The sequence below is a fragment of the Pyxicephalus adspersus genome, chromosome 5 (genome assembly GCF_032062135.1).
Source record: "Pyxicephalus adspersus chromosome 5, UCB_Pads_2.0, whole genome shotgun sequence".
Taxonomy (NCBI): Eukaryota; Metazoa; Chordata; class Amphibia; order Anura; family Pyxicephalidae; genus Pyxicephalus; species Pyxicephalus adspersus.
Window position 1 is genome coordinate 13,552,063 of NC_092862.1, and position 18,712 is coordinate 13,570,774.

The 18,712-nt window shown below is 38.0% G+C and overlaps 1 long non-coding RNA gene across 1 annotated transcript in view; it reads right to left on the bottom strand.

Annotated features, from left to right (window-relative positions):
* Nucleotides 1-1,253: 1,253 nt before the first annotated feature.
* Nucleotides 1,254-18,712, bottom strand: part of LOC140330525 (uncharacterized) — a 104,094-nt gene continuing 86,635 nt past the window's right edge. Inside the window, exon 3 of the long non-coding RNA XR_011920755.1 lies at nt 1,254-1,720. This is a non-coding gene — a long non-coding RNA (uncharacterized lncRNA). The remainder of the gene's footprint in view (nt 1,721-18,712) is intronic.

Consider the following 18,712-nt stretch of genomic DNA (forward strand, 5'->3'; position numbering starts at 1 on the left):
GGTGGTGGCTTTATGTGGCAGTACAGCTTCATTCATATTTGCAAACCTTTATTTATTGTAAATTGTTGCATGTGCTTGGAAATATTTGTATTGCATTTTTCTCACGTGCCCTGATTTTGCTAATTTTATGTCTAAAAGTCATAAGCTTGAAAACTGATTGAGGTCAATGATGGAGGTCAGTTTGATAAGATAAGACAAGGAATGGGACACATCTTTGAGAAGACTTCCATTTTAAGTGTGCTCAACTTGGAGTAACCTGCTCTTTATGGATCAAGTACTGTATGGGGGCAGTTCATGAAATACCCCCAGTGTTATGCGGTTGGGGGTCTAACTCATGGAATATGGTTCCAAAGAGTCAGCAATCTTTTTTAAAATACCTTCAAGGTTTATAAACTTCATGCTAACATATTGGTAAATGGTATTTATTAGTTATTTTGTCTTGTAGTTTTATATTAGAAAGGTGCTTTGGTCATCCACTCCAATCAGATGTGGTTTGGTGTTGGTGGAACTGAAAGGTAAGGTTGAGTAGTCAAGCAGTCATGTAATGAGAGTCTCATTCTTCTACAAAAAATTCTTCCACAAAAAATAATTCAGTAATAAAACCCTTATATTTATTGCTCCACATCCAAAAACAAAATTTAAAAACACAGAAAACGAAACATACATATTCCCCACAACAACACTGTGTTCATATTGGTACAATATGCTTTCATTGTACGTGATCCATCATGCATTGCTGCATCAAACTAGGTGCACCTGGATTCATGTGCTCAAATGTTCAAAGTAAAACTGGGTACCCGAGGTTTGCTTCTATCAAGATTTACAATATATGAAAATGTCTACTTATGATATATAAATGAGACCTGGGTGTTATCTATGTGACAAATGTGTGAGAACAAGAGGATCTTTTTACAAATAGTGCTCTAGAGAACAACATTCTTTGTAAAAGGATCCTTTGCTCTCACATATTTGTCCTATTGATAACACCCATGTCTCCTTCATATATCATAAGTATAAAGCACTCCAGTGATGAGATTCCTGTAGTAAATTTCTTTGTATTGTATGCATTAATAAAGTTCCATTGGTTAAGCATCCATCTATACCACTGGCTTATAAATAATCACAATAATTCTTATAGGTTTGATTTATCAAGGCTTTCCAAGACTGGAGAAGAAAGACATGGGTGAACCCAAGTGTTCAAGCAAACTTGGAATGGATCTGGTTCAGGGTTGCCAATTAATTTCATTTTATTTTTTAGACATCTATTCCAAGTATGCAGGATCCACCCAGTTCCTCCCATGATAGTTTATCTTCTCCAGTCCTGGAGAGCTTTGATAAATCAAGCACGTAGTGTTGTACAATAGACTTGATGGTCCCACAGACAAGAGCAATGCTAGTTTACAAAGCTAGAAAAAATGGCAATCGTTTCTGATTGGTTACTAATGATATGATAGTAAGTTTCTAATTGTGATTGGTGATTTTAAATGTAGTGATTGACATAACAAGTGAACAAAGAAGCAGCAATCTGTCATCTGACCATTGCTTCTTTATTAATAGGCCCCCATGTCTCAGCACAACGAGGATGAAATGTGTGTTAAGTTACAAAGAGATCCATCAGCTTTACTTGTAAAGAACGGCACTAAATGACAGATGGGCAGGAAGAGCGAAGTCTTGGTGTGTTCTCAGAAGTCGCCTCTGTGATATACACATCCAGCTGGGGCTGTAAAAACAAGAAGAACATGTTTAGTCAGACAATTGATATGATAATACATATATCTTGTCATTTAAAGTATCTGAAAACATAAGTCTCTAAAGCAGGGGTCGGCAAACTTTCTGGACTACTAGGCCATTTCAGGAGATCAAGAAGACACACTAGGCCAGAAGAAACAAGGTGTCCAAGGAAATTTTTTTATTTACAAATACAGTACGATCAATGGGAAACATGATGTTGCACGTTCCTAGAGACAGATACAATATCTGGTTCTAATGTTGAGGAGTTCAGCAACAGAATGTCATTAAGGTGATTGTCAGTGAGCTGAGAGCGCAGTTTGTTCTTACAAAACCTTGATCTTGGAGCTACAGCTGCTCGCACAGGGCTTTGTTGCTGCATTGAACGAAGAATAATTCGTCAGTCCATTCGAAGCTGAAGACACAACTTTCGAGGTCAACTTTCTGGAGACTGGTAGCTGTACATTGCTTCTGCTCTTTAGGCATAGTAATTGGGGTTACTGTGCAGGAACTTAATGATATTGATGATATTGCGGGAACTTGCGATAGCGCAACATTTCAATGGAATACTGGCTAGGTCGTATCTGGCCTAAAGGCTGGAGTTTGCTGACCTCTGCTCTAAAGTCTCATAAGAACTTTTACATGCATGTCATTTTTAGTGATTTGAAATCCAGTGCTTTTGTTAAAATAATACCTGCAATAAAGGTGCTTTTTCAGGTACTTACCTGCGACAATGCTCTGTGCCCATCTCAGAACCTTTTCCATTATTCCAGGTCTTTGTATACCATGTAAAGTTTTTTTTTTTATCTCGGCATTTTGTATTAGGATTTTTTTTTTTAAATCAGTAAAATGTATCAGTACGGTGGTTCAGTAATTAGCCCTCTGGCATTTGCAGTGCTAGGTCCAAGTATCAAATCTTGGCCAGGTCACTATCTGCATGGAGGTACTCTGGTTTCCTCCCAAATCCCAAAACAATGCAGTGAGGTTAATTGGCTTCCCTCCAAATTGACTTTAAACTGTGGTAATGTACATACTGGTATGACTGGTAGGGAAATTAGATTGTGAGCTTCTTTGAGGGACAGTTAGTGACATGACTATGGACTTTGTAAAGCGCTGAGTAATATGTTGTGCTACATAAATACAATGTAATGATAATAATAGTAAATACAGCTTCGTAAATACATGTAAATACAGCTTCTGAAGAGTCAGCCAACTATACCACTAAAGTAAATGATTTACTAGATAGATTTAGACTGTCCACTTACCAATGTGAATTATCACTCATGGGAATTTGAATGTGGTAATAGTTTCCAATCAAATGAAAGAAAATCTAAAAAAAAAAAAGTATTTTCCTATGAGCATGGTTGAATGGTAGCAGAGCTCCGTTTACTAGGCTAAATGAAAAACCCCATGCAAGGAGATAATTCACTTTTCTGATATTTGCTTATCTATCCAGACATAATATTCACATAGAAAGGGAAGTTTTATTTTAATCAAAAAAGATCGATAAATCAATACAAAAATGAAAAGAAAACAAAGAAATTCTTGCAGTCACTGGCACTTTTGTGATGCACCAATGGTGATGAGGATATTAGAACAAAGCAGCCATAGTGTGTTTAATATGAGACAATTCACCTTTTATTCATTAATAATACCTCCGCCTTGCGCAGCCTGTGACACCCTGTAGAGGTCCGGGGTCGTATTTATATGTCATTTTCCGAGTCTACTGTGCACACTGGGGATACACTCAGTTGGATACGATCTAAATATCAATTGATGTAAAGCAAATTGTTTCTCCAGATGACATCAGGAACAATAAGTTGTCTTTGACATTTGTGGCGTTTCCTGCTCTGTATCCTCATTACTGGATGGAAGCCAACAGCGACCGAACTCAGATACTGGATTTTTATTTCTTTTAAATGAGCAAAGAAAAAGGAGACCATTGTCTTCATTTAAAGTGGAACCTAACTGAAAAAAAAAAAGTTACCAGGAAGTAGAGGGGACAGCAAAGTCTCAATTGCCAAAACAAACAAAACATTTTCCCTGCTCTTGATGGCTTTTAGGGGTCTTTTTTGCTTACACTACACGGGGCTTGCAGCATACATTGTAGAACTTTGCTCAATGTGTCGCACTGCTGAGAAAAGATTTAGATGCCAGTGGCAATGCAACCGGTGCATGTGCAAGAGTTACACCATTAGTGGCTGCCCAATGTCCAAATATTATCAGGGTGGACCTGGAAGAGTCGGCAAGGATGGCAGCTTCCTGGACCTTTCCTGTGAAATATAGGTGTGTGCAAACTATGGGAAAAGCTCATCCACAGCAACAAGAGTTTAGTGAATAAAAATGTAATTGTGCCAGAAATATGTTCTGATAATCTCATGCTATCCGCCAGTGCTGCATTGGTATAGGTTATCTTTGTTCCTGGGGCACTTTTGTGGATTATAGAAAACCTTTACCCAATTTAGTGATGCTTATGTGAGGGGTTCTGTAGTCTTAACACACTTCCTGTTCCTCATCAGTACTAGGACAGGGAGTATTTTTAAGAAATTAAAAAGACAGAGAATGACAGGGTTTTTTGGGTGGCTTACTAGACACAGATTTTCCTGTGATAAAGTTCAAAGAGGTGGATTATCTTAAAAGTTGTTGAAAATATACAGTATGGTAAAATCTATGGTCCTGATTATCCCAGCGCATTTTGTCTTATTGGCCTCTTTATCCTGTGTCTCACTCTCCCCTGAAGAAGCCAATAAGGCGAAATGTGTCGGGTAAGTCTGTGTCTAGTAAGCTGTCTAGAACCCCACAGTGGGGTATGGACTTCTTATTGAAACTAATTTACTATATAAAGATTTATTATTTTTCTATTATGTATCACTTCAAAATAATCATACAATATATTTGCCACCTAAAAAAAACTCTGCTATCACTCTCTGTCTTCTGTCAACTTACCAAATCATTGTAGCTAGGGACATCCTCCATTCTGTCATATATTGTAGGACAGGGTAAGTAACACGCAGGTCATCTATAAGGGTGACATTCTTCCCACTGGCCAGCAATGTAAGAGGAATTCTTCCTACTGACTCCCATGCTAATATACTGTGGGTTGTGGATATATACATTATAGAAGGGATTCATTGAAGACTTGAAAGTTATTTCAAGGATTCACCCATGTTAAAAAGGTCAAGAAACGTTGGTGTAATGCAAACGGCACTGCATGGGCGTTTAGTAAAGCACACCATTGCTAAAGTGTGAATGGACCCTAAATGTCAAATTCACTGCTTTGTAGACCTCAAAGATTTCTGTAACAATAGGCTTCCATCACAACTAAAAAGTAATCATGCTTCTGAAATTGATTCTTCAATAGGAAAAATATGGAGTATTATAACAAAATTCTGTATTGAAAAGATCATTTTTTTTAATTTATATTTATTTTTTAAATCCAGCCATTATAAAAAAAAAACAATATATATTAAAATCCACTATATTGCCTTACACAGAACTATCTAAAATACAATCTTTTTACAAGTTAAGGAATAATAATTACATTTCACTGGTTTCGTTCCCAAAGTCGACTGTTTATGTAACAAGCCAGGTCTTAATGAGGTGGAAGTGTAAGTGCTGACTTTTTTGGAACTGTCAAAAATTTCAGAGTTCTCGGAAGTGGCACAATAGGTTCTTCTCTCCAAAACTGGAGGGTCACCAATACTGTGAGAGGTTCAGCTTGCCCTTTTTAAAGCCTGACGTGGATTACAAGGCTTATTGGAGGGCGATTGTTCTGGCAACAGCACAGTCCTTGGAGTTTTGAAAGCTTTTAAAGTTTGGAATAGAGCATTCAGAAACAGATCACCAATGTGCTCACCCAAAGATACAGGGTCTCTTTCTTTTTCCTGCAGATAAAACCCCCAAATTTGGGAAATACCAATTGTTTGTGTTTTAGTAGAGGATTAGTAAACAAGATTGGCACAAAGAATCCTGAGCAGTTGGGTAGCAGAGTATTACAATAAAAATAATTATAAGGTTTTTTTTAATTTATTGGATTTCAGATTTGCATGCAAATGATGCATCATACGTCCCCTGATCTCGCACTGCACAGGCGCAAAATTCGGTAACATTGTTTTCAATTTGAAAAGATTGGGTATGTGTAGAAGGAGCAGTCTAAAGCCTCCTGGGCAGAGGTGTAGTCAGAAAAAAAGAAAAGGGGGCACAGTACGTGCCCGCCCACTACACCCCTCTCTATGTATCACTCAAAGGGGAAGAAACTTCCCCCAGAGTGATGTCATGATACCAGAACCTGCCCACTCTCCCATCGCAGGTCTGAGCCTGAGTCGGAGAGAGATGGGTGGGTTGTGTTCAGAGAGACAACCCGCCCACTGCCCTGAGCCTGCAATCTACGGGAGACATGGCCTGTGGCCCTGGTGGGTGGGCCCCCCCTCAGAGGGCTCTTTCTCCAGACCCTGCTGTGGGGCAGACCAGCCAGAATCATGGATCACCAAGTAACTGTGCAAAATAGGAGTGGGCACGCATGCCCATTCCTGTATAAAGTAAGGGCATGGCGTTCCCACCTGTGCCCACCCCACTACACCCCTGCTCCTGGGATACGTGAGGTATGGATCCCAGGAGGCTATTAGCTTCCCATTTAGTCTTTACCGACGCAGCAATATAGATATAAGGGGAGGGGCTTTTCCCCTTTTTAAAAAAAATAATGATTTAGAGGGAAAAAAGATAATTTTGACTTTAAATAAAATGGTTCTGCCCTTTATCATCAAGTAAACCTTTTGGTAATAGGTCCTCAAGCTGTACTCCATCCTTACTTTCTGTCTTGCACAATGTACAGGCTTCCTTCCTTTAGTGAAATTGTTTACTCTGATTTTACTGCACAGTTAGTTAGTTTCTCCTAGTAGCCATTAGAAGCTGCAGCATAGGAAGCCATGATACTCATCGCATCCCAGTTTGTGGCTGCCAGAACTGAATGAACCCAGGCACGCATACACGGTAGTTATGTCATCCCAGCCAATTAAGATGGTAAAAGATTGATACAAGGAAGGAGATGGTCCCACTCACAATGAAACAGGGTCATGTGAGGGTACAAAGGGTTTAGTTCTGCTTTAGTAGCTCCCAATTGCAGTTTGGTTGGAAGGGTAAAGTTCAGATTGGGTTTGCTGAACAAGCCGCTGTATTCCCAGACAGATGCTTGTTCGAGCAATGCTATTCTCTTTTCTAAGTTTCTATCTCATGAAGAATTTTCTTTGGTCCCAGCTCTGCCCACTTTCTGATTTCAGCACAGCACACAGTACAGCACACAACAATACACAAAGAAGAAGCAATCCTACCCAGAATCACTAGAAGAAGCCTGTTAAACCTGACTGCACGGATTCTATAAAATGCAGACTATACATAAACTCAGAGAAGAAGAACTTAGAATAATGACCATGTTTCCCAAAAGAATTGGCCACCCACATGGGGATGTTTCCTATTGCTTAGGTTCCCTTTGCCTTTTCTGTTGTAAACTTTACATAACCCTTAAAAAATCAGGTACTTACATCAAGGACAATTTCTCCATGAATCCATCACTCTGAAACAAATTGTAAAATAATGGTAAGACATCTATATAATCTCTCCATAGAGCAAAGAGCTTTGAACATTATGGGATACGCCGAGCACATGAAAGAAACACAAACATTAACATAGCAGTAAGGATGTGTCCAAGTGTTCTAGGAATTTGTCTTTTACTGTTAGACTGAGGTCTCCTCCGTGCACATCCTCTCCGGTGATATAACATTTATCTTATCCCGTGTCCTCTTATTTTAAAGTAAACCTGTCAGGGCCATTTTAGACTGGCGGTTGACCGCAGTGTTGTACAGCAGGCTTAACTGTGCTTAACTATGCTGTAACTATTTTGCGGTGAGGTTGCGGCAGGGTTCCGGTGTTGAACATATGACTTTTGGCCCCACACTTCCTTTTCTAGAAGAAGAATCACACTGATATCACAAACCCAAGGACAACTTGTGCAAATGCGTTGAGCTGTTCAGCGGTTTGGGCACATAGCAACAATTTGTTAGGGAGCTAACCATTCATTTTTCCTCTCCAAGTGTGAAAGGGGCCAATCCAATCTTCTGCTGAGCAACACGAACACTACAATCAGGCCCTCAGGAAAATCCCCATGATGAATCTTTAGACTTAAACTGGATGTTTAGCCACTCTCAGATGCCACTTTTCAGCTGCTAATGCACGAAGGAGTGTTTTTTAAAGTCAGTCATCGCATTTGATGACTTCTGTGTTGTGTTTGAGTGTGGCAGTGATACCTTGAACTGCTAAAAGGGCTATGAGCCATGCGGTGGGTGACACAGTGGCTTGGAGGTAAGCACTCCGGCCTTTGCAGTGCTAGGTCCCAGGTGCGAATCATGGTCAGGGCATTATCTGCATGGAGTTTCATCCCACATTACATAAACATGCTGTTAGATTAATTGGCTTCCCCTAAAATGGACCTTATACTTTAATAATGACATAAGACTGTAGTGGGGACATTCAACTGTGAGCACCTTCGATGGACAGTTATTGACATGACTATGAACTTTGTAAAGCACTGCGTAAACAGAGAGTTGCGTTAATTTTCGGTCCAATTACTACTGTACTTGATAAACGAAGTAGTAACTGGACAGAAAATTAAGGTAAGATTTTCCTCAAATGCAAATATCACGGCTTTTAATAAACATCATATCTATGTTGGGAAATCTCTTTTTCTGTAGGTGTCAAGAAAACATATATCCTACTGGATGATTTCCCCGGTATTCTCGGGTTGTTGGCATCTCAAAATTTGAAATAAAAATCTGAAAGAAGCAAAGACGCTATGCAATGCAGTACAATCGGTCTGGCATAAAGCTCTGGTTCCTGCATAGAGGAATGTTTGAAATAAATGAACAGGCTAATGTACAAATGTTTATTTGCATATAATATTTGCAATCAGTACATGGGACATAAGGATGTTTAATAAATAGGGATTAGAGTGTATTTTTTTATCCTGATGCCTGCATTGGTTGGTGAAAAAAGCTTTGGATCCTGTATCTGTCTTATCATCTCAGTTGGCTTGCGAAATTGGCTGAATGTCATAGTTCTAGTGTCACTTTTTGTTGGGAATACAACGGAGCACGCTGTATTTATCCAAGACTAACCTGACCCAGAACTTTCATCATATCACTACTATATCTAAGACATATTTGGATTTAATTATTTACCTTGTCTGGCCTCTGAAACTTTTATATATACTGTAAATGTTCCCAGTTATAAATATAAGTTATGTGCAGCCATATACCTGATCTATTATTTCAACTCAATGTAACAAAATGCACCAACAAGCACTAATATTCTGATGGTAATTGTTATGCAATTCTTTACATCTGTAGCCAAAGCTTGACTGATTGATTCCTTAACTTCCACCACCTTACAGAAATTCATACTGAGCAATATGGACTCAAGCAGCCACAGCAGCCTCTACCCACAGAATAAATTACTGGAATAACCAAATACTGGAATACCTATAAATAATAAAATGGCGTTTTTTTAAAAAAGATCCTTAGTGTCCGCTAGCCAAAACCGGCCTGATTAAAATTCAACCATGTCCCCAGTCAAACCCCAATGGCTTGAGGTTAGTTCCATATTTTGTTCCATATTTGACTTATTAGATCAATTCCGAACAACTGACACCAATAGGGAAGCACCATACCATCAGATATGCACCTATGGAACCATCTCCTTGTTTCATATACCTTTAAAGACCCTTAACCTACCAAGTTGCCATGAAAATTACATCACAATCCAAACCTGATAAACAGCAAATGAAGGAGGGTAAGAAAACATTCTTCCCCCAACTCCCAGTCCCTATGGAGCCTACCCCTGAGAATCGTCCCTGCCACATAATGATCTAATCAGGTAAGGCCTACTGTTTCTACATTGATCCTAACGCTTTCTCATGGAATATTTCTCACTTTCATGTCATGTAGTTTTTTCTGTTGCTCTGTCCTTTTTATCGTTTTGGATAGAGTAAGGAAAGGTTGAACTCAAGTTAGTTTTCCTTCCTGCTTTCTGCATCCCAGTGCTAAGAATTTTCTTTTCCTCCTGTTACAAGAATTAAGCATAACAGATTTTCTCTGACATTTGTCCCAAGAATAATGGTTCCCAATGGCACATACAGTAATAACTGTAAAATTTTCAATTTTCAATTTTCAATCAATGCTCATCATCAGTACACATAAAACGGCATTTTATCCCAGCAGGGACAAAGACCACAATAAAAATAATATATATGGGTTGGTACACCAATTGAGTCAGTCCATCCACAAACTTGTCTTCAAAGTTTTCTACATGCTGAAGAGTTAAACCAAGGACTAAACATTAAAATATATATATTATAAAAATGGAACTAGAAAAAAGAAAGAATCTTGCATCCTTTAAAACACAACTCTTAACCATCCCAACTCTATCGAGAACACCCGACCCTCCCCCAAAAAAAGCAATGCCTAACACTGAGTATTAAGCCCTTGGTTTGTTACTTGGTGAGTAACAGCCTGAGGTTTGTTCAAAGATGTTCAAATGCTTGCTGAACCGGATCCTGTTTAGATCATAATATACCAGCTAAGGTCAAACAAATACCATGTGTATACAGCCTTAACATAAATCTGACTTGGCCAATTTATACTACAAAAAATTGTAAAAGCATGCATATCCATAACTGTATATACTAAATATATAAATGTACATTCTTTAGCGCATGCCACCATTTTTGTGCACACCAACCTGTTATTTTGTGCATAGGCAAGTTGACTTGATATATCCCAGCCTTTTCAATAAAAGGTAACGTTGGTTGGTTCTGCTTCCTTCCATATTTGATGGGTGGCCTTGTTGACCAGCAGGGAGCTTGTTGGGTCACTGGGGCACATAATACTGTTACATCAGCTTTCTCATTGCCACTTTCTGGTGAAGTCCAACATTGTAGAGTGAACATGTGGATAATGATGCATTAGGGAAGTTTAAACCTAAATAATCTCTAAGAAGGATTCAGACTGGTGTCAAGCCTTAATTCTAATCAACAAACAAGAAAAGGGATAGTCTGAAGAGAGGAAGAACAAGAAGGCTCTTTAGAAGGCACCTGATTATAGAAGTATTACAAATACTACAATTTTATTGATAACTTAATAACTTAGTCCAACATTGTAGCACAACAATGGAATTCAACCACTGGCAGAACTTTAAGCAATGGAAGAAGTAATGTCATTGTTTTGTGGACCCTGAGCTGGTTTGAATTTATGTTAACTCCAGTTAAAATGTATTATACACAAGGGTTAGTGTAGAAACATTTAGGAGTTAAAAATCTTTACTCAAAAAATGATGTGAATATTCATTTAATTCAGTCAATTATCATCATAATGTGTTATCTCCCCCACCTCTAAGATTGTAAGCTCTTTGGGGCAGGGTCCTCTCCTCCTCCTGTGTCACTTTCTGTATTTGTTCGTCATTTGCAACCCCTATTTAATGTACAGTGCTGTGTAATATGTTGGAGCTATATAAATCCTGTTTAATAATAATAATAAATCACTGTGCTACACTTTTATTCTGGGAGCACAGCATATTATGTAATTGACACTGGGTAAATATATAATATATTACATATATAATTATATGTGTGTGTTTATCAGGATTATTGTATTCTCATCTATGTCTAAAACCCATAGAAAGTGATTAGTGTCAGTGATATACCACCATGTGTATTTCTTTGCATCCTTTATTCATCCGGGTGGTCTCCATTCTCCTTTTTATTTATTTTCACAAAACTGTGTTGTGCTTTATAATCAAGGCCAAGCAGAACTGTTTCTGGAGCCCTGTTTTTATTTTTTGTATATTTAATGTTAAAGCATGTTTATTTTCCTGGAGCATGAAATGTGCATTACATATGTCTGTTCGGAGCTTAAAGTGCCACATGCACAATGCAGACGGATGTAAAATACGGCTTCTGCACCTAGCGTGAGTGTGGGAAAATAGCGCTCTGGGTGTCATCTGTAAGACAGCACATTTCATATAGGGAGGAATACTTAACTTCTTCCCTACCAAGCTCGTCTACACCCGATGGTAAGTTCTGCTAGGACTGGGCCAGGATCTAATTGATTAGCTGCCTCCTGGCTTTGATATAGATATGATGTAGCTGACTGTAAAGTGAAAAAAGCAAAAATTACAACCAGGCAAGTCCTATTTTTGCAGAAGGGAGAGGAGATGTCCTTTCTTCAAAAAAACAAACTTACCGGCCTGACTGCAATATTCTTTTTACATTCACCTGTCGATCGTGGCCACCACCATCTTCAACCGGTCATCTTCTGGGTTATTAATATTATTATTATTATTATTATTATTATTTTTATTATTAATAAACATGATGGTATATAACACCAACATATAGCACAGCGCTGTAGTTCCAGGTCTTCAGCCATCTTGATTGACCAGGTGGGAAGGACATAACTTTCGCTCATGAGCAGAGATCAGAAGTAATGTCTGACCCTCTGGCTGGGGAAAGGAGTAGATCAAGCAAAGTTTTTCTGCTAAAGTGTTGGGTGAGGAGACATTGGGGGGCTAAAACACCCTAAAAATTTGTTTTTTTAAGCAAATCTGTCACCCCTTTTACATAGGGACCTTTTCAGCTCCTTGGAAATGCAAACACACATATGTAGGAATGTTTCAAATGTTGGATATCTCCATGCCAAGGCCATTTTTAAGGTAACATATAAACAACTGTTTCTCAACCTTTTTAGCATGAGAGCCCCTTGAATTACAGGTCCTCAGGATCGAAAGACACCCTTGAGAGTCACAAATTGCTCATTGCTCAAGGAACCCCCAGCAACCTCTGGAGTAACACTGTTTGAGAAATACTAGACTAAACTGATCAGCTGTAAATGTTGTTGAAGTCATCACATATGGACAGTTATGAGCATTGTAGTATTTCTCCATTCTCTGGGCACTCACAGTTTTAAGACATTTGGTATCAATTAGCAGTCTCATCTTTTACATTTTTTTTTCAAAAAAAAAGAATTGATTTGTGTGCAGTTAAGTAAATTTGTGTTAATTTTTGTAATAAAATACAGATTGGAAAAGCAGTTTCACAAATAGCATTCATACTTTTGCAAATTGTATAATGTGTTGTGGGTTTTAGATCATTTTCAGGCCTAAAATGCATGTATGAACATATGTGAACAAAAAAGGAAAAAATGCTACAGGTAGCAGTTAAAGCCCTAAAAAAATATTATTTGAATATAACAGAATGTCAGATATTTAGTTCCCTCTGTGTATTCCTATCCTGGTGTTACTGGTACCCTTCTATTTCTTGTCTTGTACCACTGGGACAGAAATTGTGGAAAGAACTTTCTAATGAAGAAACATAAATCAATAAAATAAAAATCAGATTCATACCCACTGTTTGAAAATGTTAGATTCCCATGCAGCTCCCAACCACTCACACCAAAGCATTGGTTCTTAAAGAACCAACGTCTGCACATTTAAAAGAACCAAAGCTAACCTAACCAAACCAAAGTTCTTAAAGAACCAGCGTCTGCACATTTAAAAGAACCAAAGCTAACCTATGAGAAAGCATTAATGGCACTACAACCTCATGGCCAGTGTGAACATAGCCTTAATAGGGTTGTGCAAACAGCAAACATGGCGGACAATCCCGACTCAATCCATCCAATTAGTATTACTGAAGTTAGAAAGATCAATTAATATTAGCTGCAGAAGTTTACAGAAGTGAGAAACACTCTGATAATTTACAGAGAGGCTGTTTTATAAAGTACAGTAGACTCTGGACTATCCGGCCTAATTTGGCAGAAAGACAGGCCGGAGAACAAAATAGCCGTATAGCCGGAGTTCTATCAGGCCAGCACTCCGCACGCCACACCCACTGACATCCAACACACAACCGGAGAAGTGAAATCTCAAGTTGCGCCATGCAGGAAGACCGCAGCAGATGCCCGACCACAATGCCCCCGCATTTTATTACAGGGAATTTTTTTTTTAACTAGGCTGGATAGTACAGAGGACGGATAGTCAGGAGCTGGATAGTCGAAAGCCTGCTGTATTTAAAAATATTAACATAATAAAATGTGAGAAGGATGTTGCACTTGCACATTTGCATAGTTTAATACACACATAGTACAGATATTGCATTGTTAATCAAAAAAAATAGAGCTTTTATACTAAATCAGTATTTCTTGACCTTTTTATCATGGTGGAACCCATGAAATAACTTTCAGGTCTTCAGGAATCCCCTGCTATATTTACTATATCGAAAAAACGGGAGTAATCATAACGGACAATCTAATGAAGGAGCTTGTCTGTGTTCCCAGACATCCTACTGGATACCTGTACTATCGACTGGTTTACAATCCCTCCATTACATCTATTGGTTCTGAAACATCCTTAGCATCATATAAACATGGTATTTTGCCAGTTTCTTGTTTTTTATATTGTGCCCTAAAACACCTTCATTACAATACTCACCTTTTTACTTGGGAACAAATACAAGCACACACCAACATAATAATTCATGGATCAAGATTTTAAAGTGTATATGAGAACATCCAGATTTGCACTGCTTTGTAAGTTATTATAAGTCAAGTCTGCATTTGTGTTGTAATATCCTCCATATCCTCTGAGGAAGCCCAATATGGGGGCAAAACGGGTTGGGAAGGGAGACACGTGAATATATTATCCAAACACTATTCAGACTTATGAAAATATATTCTGCTGTATGTGCAACTATATATACTTTTAACCTTTTGTACACAATTTCAATCAAATAATTATTGGAATCAAATAAAGTTTAATCAAAATTGTATACACCTTGAAAGTATTCTTTAAGTGCCACTGAAAAGCCTTCTGTCTTGCTCCTATCCCCTATCTAAGATAATTACTATATCCATAGCTCACAGTACATTAGGGTGGTGGTCAGTAGGAAGAATGTCTCTTACATTGGGAAGAATGTCACCTTTACAGGTAGCCAAAAAGATCATTGGAGTCAGTTAAATTTACCTGATAGTCTCAAACTGCTCCTTGCTCAAGGAATCCCTAGCAACCTCTGGAGGAACCCTGGTTGCAAATCACTGTAATAAAGGCTATGTATAGTATTTGCAGTGGTTTTTTATGATTTGGCCTAATGGAAATATTCCTACTGATTTTCATTTGCTAATATTCTTTATTGTTATTGATTCTTTGTGAATGCCATCCTCTTTGAAAAGGATACTGAAGAGATAATCCCTCTGCTCCTTCTGATTCAAACTCATATCAGTGTGTTCATTTTCAAAAAACAAATTCTAGTAGCAACAACAGTTGTACTGAAAAGAAAATCATGATTTTGTTGTTTTTTTTTATATGCACTCGTATGTGTGTAGATTTCAGGTTCACTCTAACCTACAAAGGGAAAATACAACAGGCTTTGCTTAAATCCCCTTACTAGAATCAAATACTCACCTCTCATGGGCTCCCCTACACCTACTGGTAGTGAAGGAGCTTTTTGGTTTCTTCAAAAGATACAGCTGCTGGCAAGCTAAATTCTAGACCAAAGACCTTTGTTTGGCCATATCTGCAAGCTTTGACTTACAAACGATTTTTTAATTCCATGGTGCATGTGCAAAGTTAAAAAACTAAACTCCAGATGAAAAAAAAGTGAGTGCACAAAAGTGAACCCACAAAAAAAGTGCATGGGGTGTATCGTATGTTTTATCTCTCAGGAGGGCCTTGTACCCTGAAACATCCCACCAGGGCACAAAGCTCCTGACAGAGGACAAGGCTTGTAAAATTGGTCCACCTAGCCTAAACCAGATGTCCAGCTTCTTTGGTTGACTTGCTGGTAGAAAAGTCCATCCAAGCACCAGATGGGAGCTTCCCAAAGAAGATTTTGGGTGTGAGACAGCCCAAAAGACCAAATATTTTCCACAACACCTTAACATTTCAAGGAAGGCTCAGGGACCCATGTCCTACTAGTCAACTGATACGTGTAGTGCAGTGTATTCATTCAAATATATGAAAAGTTCTATGGTGCCAAAGGGTTGGCCTATTGGCTGGATATAAAATTCCTCTGGTCTCAGTCCAGGAGGCAGGTGTTAAATAGAGAAAATTCACTATTGACTTACATACAACTGTTCTTTCAGATGTAGACTACTAATTTCAGGGGACAGTCCATCTTGACATTAAAAATTACTTTTTCTAGTATTAATGAGCAAACACCTGCAATTCGGACACCAATTATTGGACTTCTTTGGAACTCCATCAGCTATCTCTTGTTGCTCACCTATTAAACTGCTAACTGAAACTTTTTCCATAACTGCCAAACTTTTCTTTCGGTCAATTAAATGTAACTGACACCCCCTTTTGCAGCTGTGTTTATCATTATAATGTAGTCAATTCAAGGTTCATTTTTTTATGTATATGGTCCACCCCCCTGTATTATAAAACGTTTAGAAATCTAAGGGACCCTGCAGCTGTCTCCTAAAATCAAAACCCAAATATTACCTAACAATATACATTTTGTATATAATAGTCCCAGAACAACATCACTAATAATTTATATAAGTTCGGTTCAAGACAAATACCATTGTAAGATAGATTGTCCTATGGTGACTGTGGTGGGATTCATGAACGGCTTCATTACCGCCTTGAGCTCCGGGTTAGCGATGCATCTGTCAAATCTACAGAGACCTTCAGCAGAATGATTCTAAAGCTTCCTTCAAGCCAAACTCTATTATATGTTGTGCTGATTTTTTACTTAACACAATGAATTTGAGCTGCGAGTAGACTTATTAGGTGCAACGGATGAAATCCCACAAAATTACACAAACTTCCTGACTTCCTAGTATCAGAGTATGGCTCACATTGGGCGTGAGTCTCATTTTCCCATGGAAAACGACTAGATATAAAATGTAACTTTCTGTTACATACATTTAAGTGATTTGCAGCAAGAAAGTTACACAAGTGTCAGTAAGGAAAATCAGCAAAATTGGTGAAACGGCTGTATAATGGTGTGGAGAGAGAGAGCAATCAATGCCACATCGCAATTTCTGATAAAGAATTGTAGATAGGTGTAGAGATAGACTTTTTAGGCATGCAAAAAGATATATAATAAAAACCTACATTTTACTGATTTCACAATTAAAGTTCACATAACTAGCTTTAGTTATGGCTTCAAGGCTTTCTTATGTCTAAAAGCGGTATATTTTTTTTCATGAAAATGTATTTCACTGTATAATATATTAGCATGAGTATATTAAAGTTTGAAACACAAAATCATGTCAAAATATTAAATTAAATACATTATTATTATTAAATGTTATTAAAAAACTTTGACGTGATTTTGTGTTTTAAACTTTATTATAATCATACTAATATATTTTACTTTAAAATACGTTTTCACAAAAGACATATAAGTGTAAGACATATAAATGCAGTGTATTGCATTCAATACAGGTATTTTGTATTGAATGCAATACAAAATAATTTAAAACTCCAGACGCACCCCTAGCGATGGCCGCACTTGCCAAGGGACAGACCAACGAAGAGGATGCGGCCAGAGGATGGCAGGACACTGGAGGACACCGATAGGACCAGGTAAGCCTTTATTTTTAATTTTTTTAGCTACCCCGAGTGTGGCTCGGGGGCCTCGTTTTTTTCCACCAAGTCACACTCGGGCTTAAATCTCGAGAAGTTAAAACCCATCTTTTCAAATTACTCGTCTAGTCTACCCGTCATCCATCAAGTCTACCTGTCATATTCTGTCTCACCCTTTCCTATTGTGTGCTACTTCCCCCAACTCTTAGATTGTATTTAATAGTGATTATAACAGTTTGCTAGATTGTAAGCTCTTTTGGGCAGGATCCTCTCCTCCTCCTATGTCATGGTTTGTATCTGTCTGTCATTTGCAACCCCTATTTAATGTACAGCGCTGCATAATATGTTAGTGCTATATAAATACTATTAATAATATTAACTACACCGTCCACGTGGTCCATGATATTCCTGCAGAACATATAGCATTGTTACCCTTTTACTGGAAACAAAAAAAAAAGATCTATTGGCAAGGATAATTTTGTTGCAAGGTCACAATTGCTGTGATATTGCTAGTGACACCTCACCAAATATGTAATTTTATCTTTACCAATATTTCAAAATTCAATTAAAAAATAAATGTAGCGCTAACCAAGCAAATAGAACAACTACCAAAAAAATAATATTCTAGCAAAATAGCAGCAAAGTAATCAACATTTCAGCTTTCTCTTGTCCAATTGGAACACAGACAACAATGAACACCCATTAGATATTCTAACTCTCCTTACTGTATCCAAAATGTATTTTAAAAAATAAAAGGATTTTGGCTGCAGTTTAATTCAGTAACAGAAAAAAATGGTTCCAGAGAACAAATGTACCCCAGCCTGGCGCCCAGCTTGGTCAGTCCTGAGAATTATTCCATTGGCAGTGGAGTATAGAGCTGCCACTGCATTGTAGAGATTAGACGCTCCGTTGGCGAGTTCTTGCCGCAGCTGTCATTATAAACCGCTTTTCACATCTTGTCAAATAGCGGCCACAAACACGACTCTATTACTGTACATTACACAATGCGGCTCACATTGTGGTCTATCCGCTACTAGAGTTGGCTTAGGTTTTTCAACATGTTCAATGCGGGAGGTAAAAACGGAAATATCAGTTTTACACCCCCCCAAAAAAAAATAAATAACATCCCATACATTTAAGTAAAATTTAATAGCACAAGAATAGGGGTGGACTGCCAACTTTTGTGAAGTTAATTTTGCCTTTAAGTTAAACCCTACTTTCATGAGTGTAGACATTTTAGGGAAATAAAAGCTAATTTTTGCCACCTTGCTGACTTTACAAGTTAACTGCAAAGTCTCTGAACATAATATTGTCACCAAAATAACTAGGGTGTTACGGGATGCATGGGAAT